This window comes from Mesoplodon mirus (assembly GCF_964341445.2).
Source record: "Mesoplodon mirus genome assembly, chromosome: 4".
Lineage (NCBI taxonomy): Eukaryota > Metazoa > Chordata > Mammalia > Artiodactyla > Ziphiidae > Mesoplodon > Mesoplodon mirus.
Window position 1 is genome coordinate 7967058 of NC_138979.1, and position 15560 is coordinate 7982617.

Genomic DNA, 15560 nt, shown 5'->3' on the forward strand with positions numbered 1-15560 from the left:
GGTTCCTCTGGAGATGCCATCCGGTCTCCCACTAGTCTCTTGGGGTCACTGGGTCCCCTGTGTGGCCAGCAGTGTATACACGTGGATGCCAGAGCAGACCCGCTGTTCCTGTCCCACCCCACCTCGTGCTGGTTTTCACACTGAAAGAACTGCTCACGTAGCTGCGGAGAGCTGCCACCATCCTTTGTCATTTGGAAAAGCCTCCTTTGAAGAAAAATGGTCTAGGGCTTCACATACCCGTAAGGGCTTCCCAGTCCATGCAGCTTTGCCTGTGGGCCTATGGCCTCCTCCCTTTCCATGTCCCTGGACTGGTCACCCTCACCCCGCTTCTGCTGCTGGACGCATGAGCTTTCCTCTCCCACAAATCTTTAGTCTCTCACTGTCTCCACGTGTTCTCCCTTCTCTGTTTCCCTTGAGGAGGGTCCTTACCTCCCTCTCTTCCTTTTTGGCACCATACCTTCCTTTGGCAATGGTGCTAAACGTTTCTGCCTAGTGGACCTGGTGTTTTGTCAAAATAACTTAATTTCTCACAGCTCATTCTATCAGTGGGATAAAGGCTCTGTGTGTGTGTGTGTGTGTGTGTGTGTGTGTGTGTGTGTTTTCTTAGTTGTTTGTGAACCAGCACTCCTTAGGCCTGTGTATTTGAAAAGTACTTTCATGATAAGGGTAACATTAGGTCTTGTGTTTGGCTCTGATGTGTTTCTTCTTGATAAACTGACTTTGACTTCATTTCTCTGTAATCCTCCTAAATCAAAGACCTAGATTTTTAATTAGACCTGAGAAAACTTTGGTGGTTCAACCAGAAACCAAGTACTGGCCAACTGGAAGGTTCCTACTGAGCCTGGGACCACGTCAGTGTTTGGGGGGTAGAAAGTGGATCTGGGGGTGTCCCTTGCAGGGGTAGGTCAGCAGCCCTTGAAGCCTTCCTTTGGGTCAGTTCCAGGATGATCACAGCAAAGGCCTATGAGAGTTGGGGTTCTCTGTGGACGACATGCTGCTATGTCCTCATGGCAAAGCAGCTTTAATTGTCCAGCATCAGTAGCTAATGAAGGTTTTCAGAGTTGCTCTGGCAGTTGGCAACCAGGAGAGGCTAGAGCTGCCATAACAAAGAACCACAGGCTAGGAGGCTTACACAACAGAAATTTTTTTTGTGGTTCTGGAGGCTGGAAGTCCAAGATCAAGGTGTCAGCAAGGTTGGTTTCTTCTGAGGCCTCTCTTCTTGGCTTGTAGACGGCCGCCTTCTCCCAGTGTTTTCACACGGTCTTCCCTCTGCATGTGTCTGGGTCCAAATTTCCTCTTCTTGTAAGGACAACAGTCATATAGGACTGCCGCCCCCCCCAGTGACCTTATTTAACTTAATTAGCTCTGTAAAGACCCAGTCTCCAAATAGAGCCACATTCTGAGGTTATGGTTTCGACATAGGCATTTAGGGGGGATGCAAATAGGCCTCAAGCAGCTTCTGGAAAGCACTTTGCTCTCCTCTAATGCTGTATATGTACTGTATATGTTCCTCTCTAACTTACTCCCTGGGTGTTTTATAAGTAGGAACTCATTTTTTCCACACGTCCATCCCTTGGGTAGGTATTAATTTCTTCACCATTTCATGAGGAAACAGTAAAGGAAGGACAACCCACCGATACCTCAGAGCTGGTCACCGGCCTGTGGACCAGAGGCTGGACTCCAGCACCACACGGTCCTCCCTGTGGTGATCCACCCCAGTTCCTCAGCCCACACCCCTCCCCCAGCGCCACTCATCCTGACCTCAGAGCCTAAGAAAGGCTCCTCAGGACACCAGGTGAACTCTGCCATGCAATGTCTGTGAGCAGACTCATCGGAAGAATGAACATTAGGGTTTTATCACCTCATTTTACAGCATGGGTTGTAGGATGTTGAGCCTTTTGTGGAAGATTCTATATTCAAGAGATCCAAGGGCACCGAAGGGCTCTGCTTTCCAAAGAAGACTGTTCTTCCAGAAAGGTGGTGCTTGTTTAGAGGCAAATCAAGTGAGGCAAAGAAACCATCACTTTATCTTGAGGATAAACAACATAGCCCTTTAGAGGTGACAGATAATGTCTCACAGTGGTCTTTAATGGTCAAACTAGACATGAATGTTAAAGGGAATATTATATTACAGTGGAAAGCGAACAGGTCCTGGGGTTTTAGCTGTAAGTACTACCTTACTGGGTATGATGTTTTGGCCTCAACTGCTTCATCTGGAAAATGGGTATATAATATCTCCTTGCAGGGTCACTGTAGGGTCACAGATTACAGGCACACCTTATTTTATTGCACTTTGCTTTACTGCGCTAAACAGGTACTGCGTTTTTTACAAATTGAAGGTTTGTGGCAACCTCACATTGAGCAAATCTATCGGCGCCATTTTTCCAATAGTGTCTGCTCACTCCGTGTCTCTATGTCACGTTTATGGTAATTCTCACAATATTTCAGATGTTTTCATTCTGATTATATTTGTCATGGTGATCTGTGATCATTGACCTTTGATGTTACTACTACGACTTGCTGAAGACTCAGATGATGCTTAGCATTTTTTAGCCACAGAGTATTTTTCAATTAAAGGATGTACTTTTTTACAAAACACAATGCTATTGCACACTTAGTAGACTACACTCTAGTGTAAACATAGCTTTTCTATTTGCTGGGAAAACAAAAAACTCATGTGACGTGCTTCGTTGCACTATTTACTTGATTGAGGTGGTCTGGAACTGAACCTGCAATATCTCTAAGGTCTACTGGTATATATGTAAGGTACCCAGTTCAGTATCTCAGTTGTTTTTTTCATTTTGTTTCAAAAAATAGGCAAAACTAAATAAACTGCAGTAAAAAATTACCCGCGATCTTAGTGGTATATCACTACAAATATTTATGTCTAGTATAGTATGTCTACGACTGACCCTTCACTCTGATAGAAAAGCCACCATCTCAAGCACTGCCAGTCACCAGCCATCTCTGGAGAATCTTGTACCAGCAATTAAATGCTTCAGTTTGGGAGTGACACCTGTTGCTGCTCACAGCTCATTAGCTGGACCTGGTCACGTGGCTCCACCTAAGCACTAGGGGGCCCTGTGTGCAAACCTTCCAGCGCCTGCCAGGAGGAGCAGGTGAATAGCAGTAAGGACACTTCCCTCTACAGAGTAGGTGTTGACATTCTTATGATGGGTCCTGCCTTTACTGAAAACCATTGTTCCATTTGCTCTCTTTCCAGCAAGACTTAATGAATCCTAACTAAATAGTGGACTAGTAGATTTAGCTGCACGTCCTCTTACCCCCTCACCCTTGGGGAAAATAGTCTATGAATATCCCGAAGTCAATTGTTATTCTCTGAGTTGTCGCAGTAGAGCTGTGTAGGTTCACTTATAAAAAGAAGGCATTTGGACCATACGCTGAAAAGATTTTATGAGTGTGTGAGTGACATTGTGTGTTTGTGTGTCTCGGGCAGAGAATGAGACTCAGAGGTAGTCATTTTTATCTGACTCGTACAGCTGAGGGCCACGCTGCTTTTTAGCACTGACCTGGCTGTGGTTACATTGCAGCCCAGTACTGACTTCTCCCCTTTACTTTTTGAAAAACTGTAATAAAATGTACATGATATAAAATTTACCATTTTAACCAGTTTTAAGTATTTAGTGGCATGCATACATTCACATTATCGTGCATGTATTGTGCATCACCACCATCCACCACCAGAACTTTTTTCATCTTCTCAAATGGAAACTCCACACCCACTAAAAGATAAGTCTCCATTCCCCCTCCCCCATCTCCTGGCAACTGCCTTTCTACCTTCTGTCTCTGAATTTGACTACTCTCACATAAATGGAATCACACAGTATTTGTCCCTTTGTAACTGGCTTATTTCACTTAGTCACAATGCCTTCCAGTTTCATCCATATTATATCACGTGTCCAGGTTTCCTTCCTTTTTAAGGCTGAATAATATTCCATTATATGTATAGACCACATTTGGTTTATCCATTCATCTGCCAGTAGACACTTGGGTTGCTTCCACTTTTTGACTATTGTAAATAATGCTGCTGTGAACATGCGTGTGCAAATATCTGTTTGAGGCCCTGCTTTCAATTTGGGGGGGGGGATCTATATCCAGAAGTGGAAGTACTGGATTTTATGGTAATTCTGCTTTTAATTTTTTGAGGAACCGCCATATTGTTTTCCATAGTGATTGCACCACTTTCCATTCCCACCATCAGGGTACCTTTTACTCTTTACTCCCTGGTTGACGTCGCCATGGAGAACGTGGGAGTATTAGTTGCTTGTTTCACATTCTGGTACAAAGGACAGGGTCCCTCCTGCGTCCCATCTCTCATGACTTCATCGGGCATTTATTGCCTCCTTATCCTTGTTTGACTTCGTAATTTTGCTCAGAGGTCGTGTACTAGAGGCGTAGGTTATACTTTGAATCCCGACAAAGAACATGTGAACGGGGACGTTATCCTTTGTATGTTTCGTTGGACTGTTGTCAGTTTTTATTACCGTTACTATACTTGCTATACCTATGGGCTATCTGTCACTGAATTTCTCCAATATTCTTAGTAACAATGTGTAAGAAATATTCACAAAGTCTAATATAGAAATACAGCCTCTTCGAGATTTGTGGGAATAAAGTTAATTTGAGGAGTGCATTTGATGTTTAGTTAGCATCTGGCTTTTAGGTGTGCTAGACATATCTGACTACATGCTACCGTATCAAAGTACAAAACAAAACAAAACTTGGGAATCTAGTTAAACCTGTGGATGTGATCCTTCTCCAGCCCCTCTCTCTGTGACTCTGGATGGTAATAAATATCCCATCAGTAGAATCTGTCCTCATTTCCTCAATATAATCTACGCCCTTTTACTTTGAAATGATGACTTTCCCCATATCTCTTTGGTCCCCAAGCCTGAAAGGATTTTAATTTCCCAGGCTTGAGAGCTTAGCCTGTGAGGAGAGGTACAAATAAATGCTTTGAAGAGCCATGTAGAGAACACAGCCCCAAGTTCTCCAAGGCTCTGCTACTCACTCCTGCAGCCTGGCTGTTCTCCATCAGCTTTGTCTAAGCAAACAGCACTCCCCTCCCCCCTGGGTGCTTAGCTTTCCAAGAAACGCAGGTTGGTGGTGATGCCAACTTAGGAAAACAGAAGATATCTGAGCCGTGGCCTTGTTCTTCCTACGAGGCCAGGAAATCCCTACCAGGGTGCTCCTGGAGTCCTCGGGAAGCCACCTTCCTTTACTTCCAGGCAGAGATGCACATGCAAAGGACAGTTCTGTTAGTTTATCTTATTTTTGTCATCTCTGTTCCTGGCACCACCTATGTATAATTCTCAATGGACTTTTTTTTTTTTTTTTTTACAAGGAAAAAGCAATTCCCTCCAGTACTTTATAGAAGGGGATTAGAGTCACTGTGACATTCCAGGCTGGCTAATAAATAATTTGAATGTAAATTATATAGACTCTGAACACAAGTTTGTGAACTCACAGGTGTCCTTCAAACCATTGTATTTCCATATTTCTGCTCTTTATGGAAGACTTTTTTTTTAAACAAGAGTTAAAAATAAGCTCATAATTGAAATCTATTTTATGCTAAATAGGAATATCAATTACTGTTGAATAATCAGCCTCACCTGATTATTTGAGGTTATCCTCAAAATGCTGACAGTAGCAAAATGGTTCTAGCAGCTATTTCAAATAACAGGTTCAGAAAGTTTCAACTGAGTCACTATTGGGTAGTTTAACATAAAAAGCCCAGGTCAAAGCCAAGCTTGTTTAATATACATTCTTTTTTTCTCTAAATGGAGACTGACGGGCTATTTTCTAAATATGGTGACATGAAATTACATTTTACACTAGCTAGCTATTTTATTATAGGCTATTTTTCACACAGGCTATTTTATAGGACTGTTTTATTATATACCTTGAAAGCACTGCATTTTGGTAGAAGATATTCTGTTCTCATTAAACGAACAGAAACCTGTGTAGACTGAATTAATAGCCAACAGAACTGGGGTAACTTGCTTCTTCATTTGCAAAATGCTGAGCCATTAAGAGGATCAATCAGTAGGGGGTGGTGTAATCCACAAACACAGACATTTTTCCCCGTGGTTCTGTTCATGCATCTGAATGCAAAATTGTTCAGGATTTGTTTTTTTTTTTTTTTTGAAGTGCATTAAGGAAAAAGACATCCCAGCAGGGGCTTAATAAAGGACTTTTTTTCTCCTTTTTCCAAACTTTTTATATTCATACCAGGCTTTCTAGTTTGGAAACCATTTTGAACTCAACGTTGTGAATATTAAACAGGGAAGGGAATGAGGCCAAGCTGTTACCTCATAAAAATCAGATACTAACCCTTTCCCACTCCCTGGGTGGAAAGTGGGATATGCTCAGAATGACCGTTTTGATCTTGTTAAGTGGGCAAATTTAGTAATAACGGTTAAATCTCATGCATGCAAGCACAAGGGGGGTTATAACTGCAGTGTATTTGTGAGGGGGTCCTAATCTCCAGAGCACAAACTTGAACCTCCATCTGGAGACCGAGGTGGTCCTGTTGAACTGAATTAAACTAAACGTTGCTGGTGTTGCCCCTAACAACAGTTGCTAGGCGACCTCTGCCAGTATGTGGAGGGGTGGGAATCACTGCACGTCACGGCCCTGTTTATCATCGTACACCAGCGGTCTTGTTTTGGGAAGGGCCTGACACATATATTGAGTGGGCCACGTGAGAGAAATGTCACACACACGCTGGGAAAGGGAGGCTTTTGGGAACGGTCTGAGACATCAGAAATAGTTATCATGCAGCTGGTATGGCATCCCTGCCTGTGTGATCTCTGACTAAAACTTCCAACATGGGCTTCAGTTGATGGACAGTGTTGAATTCAGTGTGTGACCGTCCTGCTCCGTTGGGGAGGCTGGGAAGGGGAGGGAAGATGGAACGAGTAAAGATGAAGATGTCATTGCTCCGTCAGTATTGGGATGGCAACTCTGGTACCCATCTGCGTGGTACCCTGTGTTACGATATACTGACCAAGTGAGCACACGTTGAAAGCATTCTCTCAAGCAGTACATGATTTGATTTACAGATCGCCGATGCGGAAGTCTATTTACTCTTTTTTTTTTTTTTTTTTTTGGTGGTACACGGGCCTCTCACTGTTGTGGCCTCTCCCGTTGCGGAGCACAGGCTCCAGATGCGCAGGCTCAGCGGCCATGGCTCACGGGCCCAGCCGCTCCGCGGCATGTGGGATCTTCCCGGACCGGGGCACGAACCCGTGTCCCCTGCATCGGCAGGCGGATTCTCAACCACTGCGCCACCAGGGAAGCCCTATTTACTCTTTTAAAGGGGTTACATCTATTGCAGCAGAAAATGTCGCCGCGGTTCATTGAACAGATTAGCTCAACACAAGCAGAGCCCAGGTGACTGTTTCCAAAAATCACACTGGTCTTTGGGCTGAGCAGAGGCTTGGAGGGGCATCTTTTCTTTTTTATTCTCCTATTCTCTTTCCACGTGGCCAGTGTATGCAGTCTCAGCAGCTGGGCTGAGACGCCTGTGGTTTGAGTAGTTAGACTGTAAATCAGTAGAAACCTGTCTGACCCCGCCCTGCCTTTACCGGTTTTAAAGGAGCAATGCTCTACAAGACTTTCTTTTAAAAACCAATTAAAAAGCTATTTTTAATTAGAGCAAATGAAAGCGGTTCATAAATTTATTAATCCCTGGAGTGTCATACAACCTAAACGACATCCCTGCTTCAGAGATTTCAACTCTTAAATGATCCAGCCCTGTTACCACAAAGGAAGCGAGCGTCTCCAGGACATTTTTCTATGAATGTGCCAGATAATTAAAATGACAGTAGCTCCAGGGTGAAACGTCATACCTGCCTTCCCATGTTCTCACTATTAGAATTGCATTTAGAAGACACTTTTATAGGTCACCAGGCAGGAAAGGTAGAAATAAATCAATGAAAAAAAAAAGTGCATCTTGCTCAAAAAAGAAGGGGGGAAAGAAATAGATATTTAAAAGGTCCTTTGGAGAAGTGATGGGTCAGAGGACATTAAGGAAGAAATCAAGTGGGTGATGATCTGATTTCTGGACAGAAAAGTCACGGCTCAGGACTCTGGCTCTGAGATCAGGTCTGGATTCATTTACTGTCACCAACACTTGCTGATGACCCACATCGGGCAAGTTATTTTATCTGGATTAGCTCCTGATTCTCCTACAAATTTCAGTTAGTAAATCCATCTTACATACATGCAATATATAACTACGAGATTTGATGACACTTAATATGTGAGGTGCTTAGGATTGTGCCTGGCGCATGGTAAGCTTGCAACAGATGTTAGGGTGGTTGTTGCCTTATTTTTGCTGTAAATCGCCGAGAAAGTTGTTCTTAGGCAGGATTCCTAAAAGGATCAGTGAGTGTTATTTGAACGTGGGGAGCGGCACTTGCTGGCAGGTTGGAAGCGTCCTGTCAATAGCATGGACCTATGGCGGAATCCTGGAATGACATGAGCAGAGTAGGAGCAGGTGCTACCGAAAGCAGATGAGGATCCAGGTGACACCTGCCAGCCTCTAGCAGATGTCAGAGGGGGGTCCTTGGCTGATTTCTTTAAGCAGCCTCACCGTGGTGGGCACTCACAGACCCAGGGTAAATAATGGGCTCCCAGAGGGACCTTAAGTGGTCAACATAATGAATAGCATTTGTGTTGAACTTCACAGTCTCTCACATTATCCTATTTGACCCGAGCGGCAGCCAAGTGACATAAATAGGGCTGGGATTCTCTCCTTCCTCTCTGTCTCTGTCTGTTTCTCAACAGAAGAGAAAATGATGGTCAAAATCTGTGACTTGCCCCTGATGAAATGAGTCAGCCTAAGAAGCAGAAGGCACAGGGACCTAGCACACGTGTTCTGCCCCCAAATCCCACACACCAGAGTCTTGGCTTACTGTGACAGTGCTTGGTGTGCCCATGTCATATCACCGTGTCCCCTTTGGCTTCCGTGCAGCTGAGGGGACAGCACTTACATGTGGTCAGGGACCCACCCGGACCACAGAACCTTGGTTTCTCTCTATCTCCCCTTCCAGGATTTTCCCAGAAGACTCCAGATCCTGAAGTAGGAAAGTTTAATGCCCTTGGAGACAGTCCTCAACCAATGGGGGGGTGGTTAGGGGGGTGGGATGGAGTTGGTGGATAAATGCCCCAGCTTCTGGTCCCTCAGGGGACAGTTTGGGGGGACATTCTGCAAGGCTTCTTAGGGGTCCTCAGTGAAACTGGGCCCCCTCCCCCTTGTCCTGGCAGTAATCAGCTCAATAATGAGCCTTTTCTGACTTCCCTTCCTCCGTCTCACTTTGCTGCCCTCTCACTGCTAATGCTCGGGATTTCCTCTCCCATAAACTATGCACATCCTGCATTCAGGGAAACCCAAAGGAAGGCAACAAACCCGTAACAAGGAAGCTCTAAAAGTGACATAAAGCTGTTCTAATCACGAAGGACAAAGGCCATATTTAATATTCCAGTTTAATTATTCAAAGGTATTCATTTGGTAAATGTTGGAAATTTTAAAAAAATATTCCACTCGGATTCAGAATTCAACAGGGCAAAAGGAAAACTTTTCCCCATGTGTTGCTTTTTTTTTTTTAAATTTATTTATTTAAATTTGCGGCTGTGCTGGGTCTTCGTTGCTGCGCGCGGGCTTTCTCTAGCTGCGGCGAGCGGGGGCTACTCTTCGTGGCGGTTCGCGGGCTTCTCATTGCGGTGGCTTCTCTTGTTGCAGAGCACGGGCCCTAGGCACGCGGCTTCAGTAGTTGCAGCGTTGTTAAATGGATTTGTCTTCTGTGGAGCCCAGTGGTCTGTGTCCTTGTGGGTTTGCTGTCCCTTAACCAAGGTGCTGCCCAGATGCACAGAGCTGGAGCACAGCTGAGGGCCTTTGCTGCCTGCATGCAGTCTGGTTCCCTTTGCTGGATTCATGCAGAAATGTAGAGGGTCCTCTGTCCGCCTGCCTTGGAAATCCCGCCACAGAGCTCTGTGTGGGAGGCCAGCCAGGGCCAGTGGTGGGTCACGGAGGGCTGAGTGCCCAGATCCGGTCACCTCCCCCTGCTTGGGCTCCTGATCATCACTCGTGGGATGCGTGTGGGATGTAGGGTAGAGCTCTGGGGGTGAGTTCAGGCTCTCACTCCTGCCCCCTGTAGAAGTCACTTACTGCTCTCTCTGGCCCGTGGCTCCTCATCTGGAGAAAAAGAAAAGGGGCAAAGCTAACGAAGGTGTGTGTCATGGAGTTGTTGTAGTTGTTGTGTTGTAGTCACAGAGGTGGAGATACACATGAAAGCGCTTAGAATACCAAAGGGAACAAAGCAAGTGTTAGCTTTTGAGTTTTAGGAGGTGAGAAGGGGACAGGAGGGAGAGAAGAGAAAAGGTGACAAGGACCCTGCTTAGTAAGTTCCATCCCCTCGGGCTCCACCCTCTGCCTGACCACGCCTCCCCTTCCCCTGCAGCCCCCTCTTTGCCTGGCCCACTCCTCTCTGCCTTCTGGTCTCAGCTTAAAGGTCACTTCCTCCAGGAAGCCCGCTCTGACTGCCCCTCCACTAAGTCTCTGACAGGTGCTTCTGTGCCCTTGTGTCGACCTGAACTTGACCCGTCAGAGCCCTTCCTTCATTGCCTGTGGTTTGTCTGCATTCCCTACAGCCCCATAACGACAGCACCTCAACACTGGAGCATATCAGTACCTTACCCAGCAGGCCCAAAATGGGGGATAAAGGACTAATATGAGAACAGATGTGCTCTTTTAATCACTCCATGGCTGAGATTTTGGCGACCCAACATTCTTGGTCTGAATCATCTTAACCTTTTTATTAATCAACTACTGTAGTTACTAAAATACCAGAAAGGACAAACCATTGGGTGGGATGTTTTTTAGTAGAGAACAAATCATTGACTTATGTATAGACACTAGAGTTGCTTTATTCAAGTTCAGAATTAGGAGTTCCAGCTTTTCCTGAAGGTGAAGGAAGCCCTCTGAATGCTGCACTTTGGAGATCTGATCTACGTAAACACTGTCTATTGAAACCTTGTCAATATACAAAGTAAACGCCATCAACAACTCACCTTATCAATATACTACGTTGTAAACTTTAAAAAATAGGTTCCCACTCCATCTGATTTCATTTAGTGGAAGGAATATTTTTATTTACTGAGTGCTGAAGGCACAGTAAGCATGTGAAAATGAAAGATAGACATATTATATATATATATATATATATATATATATATATATATATATATATATATATATATATATAATGCACCAAAATTCCTTGGGAAATTTCAGCACATTGTACATAGCAGGCATCTCTTTTAAAAAGCTTAAAATTTAAATGTCAGACATATTACTGCTCTGTACTTCGTGCCTAAATCTTTTTAGACACATTTTGCAGATTTTCTTTATAGCACATCATGCTCAGAGAAGTTACAGTTTAGTAGTCAATCTCTGTAGTGATCTCACACACAGGTACGTTTGCTTGTGACTCTCACGCTTGTAGCTCATCTTAACATAATAAGTATGAAGCTACGACTAATGGTGCAACGATAGCTAGTGATCTTTCCTGCCCAATTAAGTAACAAAGAATAGAAAGATGCGATGAGAGTTTGATGCAGTTGATGTCAAATTACGATCAGTTCATATCACTAAAGGCTATAAGGGCTCCAGGTGCTAAACGGGGCATAGCCCAGCCCCTGTGTTCACTGCAGCACATTCACAATGGCCAGGATGTGGAGATAACCTAAATGCCCATTGATAGATGACTGGATAAAGAGAGTGTGGTATATTCATACGGTGGAGTATCACTCACACTTAAAAAAAGAAGGAAATTCTGCAGTATGCAATAACATGAACTTCAAGGACATTACTGAGTGAAATAAACCAGTCACAGAAAGACAGTATTGCATGATTCCACTTACATGGGGTATTGAAAATAGTCAAATTCAAAGAATCTAATAGTGGAATGGTAGTTGCCAGGTGACAGAGGGTGGAGAAATGGGGGGCTACTAATTAATAGGCATAGTTTCAGTCAAGTCAGATGAATAAGCTCCAGAGATCAGCTGTGTAATATTGTGCCTGTAGTCCACAATAACATACACTTAAACATGTGATGAGGGTAGGTCTCATGTTAAGTGTTCTTACCCCTATAAAATAAAATTTAAAAACACACAAAATAAATAAATTAATTAATTTAATTTAATTTAAAAAAATAAATAAAAACACAGAAAACATAACAAAACAAAACCGCCTTGTGGTGGGCTCCCAATACAAGTATTTGGATAGTGCTTGGGATTTGTAATTTGCTGTGGTCATTCTTTATTTTTCTTACCAAGGCAGAGGAGCAGGTTTAGAAGAGTGAGGGGGTTGTCCAATCAAGGTCTCTGTATTGATTTAAGATACCTGTTAGACATGGCAATGGTGACTAGACACCGAGCTGGAGCCCAGCACTTGCAGGAAGTCTAGGATGGAGAAGTAAATGTGGGCAACATCAAATTGCCCGTGCCATTCAGAGCATGAGCTGGGTGCAGTCATCTAAGGGGTGTAGCTAGTGAAAGAAGGAGGCTCAGCCAGGCGCTGCAGAGTTCAGCAGTTAGCCAGGTTCTCCTGGGGCACTCTGCCCACCTCGACAGTTCTGCCCAGCAGGAGGACACCAGGGAAGAAAGAGCCCAGCTGTCCCCAGGCACAGTAACCTCAGTGCCGAGAGGGTAGTCGCCAAGCGCCAGCCAGACACAGTACTTACGCTGCTATAAGAGCCTGTGTTCCAAAGCTCCCCCCAGGACCGGCACTGATGGTGCCCCCTCAATTCCCCCACCTCCTGCATTTGCTCCTGGAAATAGAGGTCTTGGAAACACTCCACATCTACCTTGCTTCTGTTTCATCTCTATCAATATACCCTATAGCCACCACAGGAGTCAGGGGCAGGGGAATTTCTCTTCTCTGCCTTCACCCCAAACCCCTCTACTGCCTAGTTGCTTTGCTTCCACTTGGAATTCCCGAGTTCCAGCCTAGCACTGGAAGTCAGATGACCAACTTGTTCCCGGTCCTCCCTTTTATAGCATGGACCACATTTTTATGTCTTCGGATTATGGAATTGTGCTTCTGAATCCTGCAGAGACAGTAAATGAGCCAGCTAGGTGTTGGCCCTTCTCTTGCCACCATCTTCTTTGGTGAAGTCATTTTTCCTGTTTGAATAAGAATAAATCATTGACATATAAATCAATCCATCTCTTGTGGGCACTGTATGCACAGTCTCTCTAATTCTCACAGTGATTCCTGAAGTATAGGCTTTATTATCTGTTCTTCACAGATGAGTAGACTGAGACCCCAAACCCCTAAGTCATTTGACCAAGGTCGCACAAGACGAAGGTGGATTTTCCTTGAAGCCTTGTTTGGCCTTACTGTTAAATATCACCTATTCTTAATGTTTGCCTCTTGGATTGTTCATTCGTTTATTTATTGGTTGGCCACCATGTGAACTCCCTGCCTGTTTAAGGGCATCTCGCACCCGATATGTAGGACAGGGTCCCACTGCCCAGGATGGAATCCAAGCAGTTGGCTCTCTGAGCCTGGTTCTCTGACTGTGCAGAGACAATGCACCAATGCAGGGGCAATTACTGATTATTAGAGGGGTCCCCAGTTTTAGTAGCAGCATCAAGCACCCAGTGGTGTGGGGCCAGCTGTCCCAACCCACTGACAGTGGGGGACCTCGGCTCTCTCCTCTGCTACCTAGACCCCTGGCTCTTCTTCGTTCTCTCACTCTGGTTCTCTAGTCTCCCTTTCAGTTCAAGTGTGCTTCTCTTCATCCTTCCAGTAATGCCTCTTTTGTTTGAATCAGCAGAACTGCTTTCTTGGATTACAACCAAGAGCTCTCATCCAATGCTGCTGAGGAATCCAGACCATATTCTACTAATGGGGTGTTTTACCTGACAAAAGATGCCTCCCTAAAGAGCTATAAACAGGACAAGGCTGAAGAATGGAATGGGACCAAGGGAAAGGGTTTTACTTTGCTCCTCTTTACCATCGGGTTGAAGGCCAGTGCAGCAAAAAGAGCATCCCTTTTAGGAAATCCTAAAGAATGTGAAAGAAAGACTCAGAGACTGTATGGGGAACAGTCACGGCTGAGACTTGATGGAGTTCGTTCTGTTTTGCCCTCTTCCTGGACCTGTGAATTCTTGTTACGGGGTTTGTTGAGACTCAGGTACACTCTCTTTTGCCCTGGGTTGTTGCATCCTTCACTGTCAAAGGCTGAACTTTCTGTCTGATTCTTAGCAGAGTCCTAGGTGACTATAATTCGGCATGAGGATTAGGATCTGGGCCTATTCTGTACAGTCCTTACAAGGTCATCCTAATTATTTCCTTTGCCTGGTATATGGCACAACCAGCAAATAGTCCCGAGGACAGAAGTTATCCTTCTGCACTCTGGGATTCTCTCTTCATTTCTGTGAGCTCTACAGCAGCACAGCAGTCTTGGGCTGGCTGGAGAGTTGTTGGAAAGATGCTCCCCTATAGGACACATGGCAGTGGCTGATTCTGTAATACACGTGTTAACAGGCATAACCAACATCCCATAAAAAAACCCCACTGAAGCAGCAAAGGGACAGTTGTCGTCACTGGTCTGGAAGATGTATTATAGTTGGCACAGGACGTAACTCTGAAGTAGAGTGCTGCGAGCAATGCAGAGGGGGGTATGTGTGGGAAGACGGCATTGCTGCCAAAAGACTGCTGAGGCTGCCCAGAAAGCCCTGCCATGGAAGCATCACAGACCCAGAAGACATCACTGTGGTGAGCAGGTGACTACAGGTGGACTACTTGCTAACTGGAAGAGAGCTATACCTTCCACTTCTGCATGTGTCTCTACAGGAGCAAATAAGAAGAAAAGTAACAAGAGCTACAAAAGTACAATTGATAAAGATAAATGCTTTAAAGCCCGAGCGTGGAGCAAGTGTGGAGCAACACTCCATGAATCCTTCATGAGTCACAGAAGTGACTGATCTAACGTAGAGCCCCAAAGGGCTGTTAGTAGATGTGGGACCATGAAGCTTGCAGAATTAGATCAGAAATGAGAAGGTCTGAAAGCCTAGCATAGAGACATTTCCCCAGCTGTTCATGGCTGCAAGTTTCCGCCATCTTAATAAGGAAGAATTAGTCTTTGGCCTCAAGCTCACACTATAATTATTGAGTTCTGTTTCCAGAACAAGACCAGGTCCCTTTTGATTGTGGTCCACAGCCCACATTCATAACCCAGAGCCACATAAGACCTGCTCTGGCACTGAACACGTCTTCAGAATGCCTGAACCCAGCCCCGTAGGACACCATTCTGGGGCAGTAAGTCTGAACATCCCTGTGTAAGATGGGCTGGTTGCTGCCTATGAGAAATACCCTCGTGGCCAATTCACATCAACCCTGGGGTCCCTCTGAGGTGGTCCAGAGGACCAGTGATAAGAACTTTATGTGCACACAAAGGGAAAACAGATCTGTGGGAAAGGCTGCTTCAGAACTTAAGGACTTCTCACCAGGGACTGATGTAAAC